General features: G+C 38.5%; 1 non-coding gene across 1 annotated transcript; it reads left to right on the top strand.

Annotated features, from left to right (window-relative positions):
* The first annotated feature begins 1,048 nt into the window (after positions 1-1,048).
* LOC143672228 (U6 spliceosomal RNA) lies at positions 1,049-1,155 on the top strand. The gene has a single exon (XR_013169697.1). It is a non-coding gene; the product is annotated as a U6 spliceosomal RNA (small nuclear RNA).
* Positions 1,156-2,448: the final 1,293 nt, after the last annotated feature.

Here is a 2,448-nt window from a genome sequence, read left to right on the forward strand (position 1 = left end):
CATAAGCAACAACAACAACCAAAAAGATAAATAGGAATGCGTCATAATTAAAAACATTTGAGCCTCAAAGGACTTTATCCTGAAAGCGAAATGACAGCCTACTCAATGAGAGAAAATATTTGAAAATCACATATGCAATAAAGGTTTAATATTCAGAATATATAAAAAAAATCCTTCAACCTAACAGCAAAAAGACAACAACCTAACCAAAAAAATATGCAAAATCTTGGCTTGATATTGTTCTATTTGCTAGCTGCTGGAATGCAATGCACCAGAAACAGAATGACTTTTAAAGTGGGGAATTTAATGAGTTGCTAGTTTACAGTTCTAAGGCCGAGAAAATGTGCCAATTAAAACAAGTCTATAGAAATGTCCAATCTAGGATATCCAGGGAAAGATACCTTGGTTCAAGAAGGCCGATGAAGTTCAGGGTTTCTCTCCCAAGTGAGAAGGCACATGGTGAACACAGTCAGAGTTTCTCTCTCATCTGGAAAGGCACATGATGAACATGGTCAGGGTTCCTTTCTCATCTGGAAGGGCAGATGGTGAGCATGGCGTCATCTGCTAGCTTCTTCTCCTGGCTTCCTGTTTCATGAAGCTCCTCAGGAGGCATTTTCCTTCTTCATCTCCAAAGGTCACTGGCTGGTGCACTCTGCTTCTCCTGGCTATGTCGTTCTCTCTGCTCTCTTTGAATCTCTTTCATTCTCCAAAATGTTTCCTCTTTTACAGGACTCTAGAAACTTATCAAGGCCCACCCACACGTGTGGAGACATGTTGTCACCCAATCCAGCTTAACAACGACTCTTGATTAAATCACATCTCCAGGGAGATGCTTTGATTACAGTTCCAAACATACAGTATTGAATAGGGATTATTCTGCCTTTATGAAATGGGATTTAGATGAAAACATGGCTTTTCTAGGGGCCATATGTCCTTTCAAACCAGCACAGACATCCTATTGAGAAAGATATGCAAATATCCAGAAAGCACATGAAAAGATGCTCAACATCATTAGCCATCAGGGAAATGCACATCAAAACCACAATGAGTGTTCACTTCAGCAGCACACATACTAAAATTGGAATGATACAGAGAAGATTAGCATGGCCCCCGCTCAAGGATGACACACAAATTCGGGAGGTGTTCCATATTTTTTAAAAAAGAGAGAAAATAAAGCCACAATGAGATACCATTTCACAATCATTAGTGTGTGCCACTAGAAAATGTAAAGTAACAAATGTTGAAAAGGATGTAGAAAAATAGAAACGCTCATTCATTGGTGCTGGCAATGTAAAATGCTGTAGTGGGTGTGACAGCCCAAGGCCTGGGTTTCCTTCTAAACATCACATAGCAGGCTTGCTTTATCCCAGGACAAAGGTCAAGAAAGTAAACAACTCCCCAGAGTGGGGAGAATGTAACTACAGTTGTAAAACAGCGCTGATTATACCTTAATCTTAAACACTAGTCTTAATAAAACATCAGATCTTTAGCCCCTTTAATTATTATACTAGAGACCTGATGTCCTGATACTATATAGACTGTCTTTCTCCTAAAATCATATACATATTACCTGCCTGCACTCCTATTCCTTGTGGAGCACTATCCTTTGGGAAAGGCCACCCCTGGAGAATCTCTCCACTTTGTAAATTCCAATAAATCATGTCCACTTCTGTGCCTGGAGTGTTTTTCCGTCTTGTGGCAGCACCAGCCCTTGCTTTGCCTGAAATTGGTCTGGGCCCAAACAGTGGGTGTGTAAGACAGTTTGGTGTTTCCTCAGAAAACTAAGTATAGAATTTACACATGATCCTGCAATACCCCTACTAGGTATATAGCCAAAATAATTGAAATTAGGGACTTAGAGAGATATTTGCACACTGATGTTCATAGCGGAATTATTAACCATTGTGTAAAGGTGGAAGGAACCCAAATGTCCATCAAGTGATGAGTGGATAAACACAATATGGTATATATATACAATGGATTCTTATTCAGCCATACAATGGAATGAACTCTGAAAAAACATGCATGAACCTTGAAGACATCTTGTGAAGTGAAATTAGCCAGGCACAAAAAATATTGGATGATCTCACTGATTTTAAATTATTAGATTAAGGAATCTCTTACAGTCAAACCTACAATATAGATTAGCAGGGAATGGGGTGGTGATAGGGAATAAGAAGTTAGCACTTAGTAAGTAGAGGGTTCCTACTAGGAAAGATGGAAATGTTTTGGCAATGGATGTTGGTGATGGTAGCACAGTATCATTAATGTGATTAAAAGCACTGAAATATGTATCTGAATAGTGGTTAAAATACAGAAATGTTAGGCTATATATATGGTAATAGAAAAAAGCTTTTAAAAATTCCATGAAATCACACCAACAGTAAACCCTGTTGAGCTAACCATGGACTATAGCTAATAGTACAATTATAAAAATGTGCTTCCATC

Source organism: Tamandua tetradactyla, chromosome X (genome assembly GCF_023851605.1).
Source record: "Tamandua tetradactyla isolate mTamTet1 chromosome X, mTamTet1.pri, whole genome shotgun sequence".
NCBI lineage: Eukaryota > Metazoa > Chordata > Mammalia > Pilosa > Myrmecophagidae > Tamandua > Tamandua tetradactyla.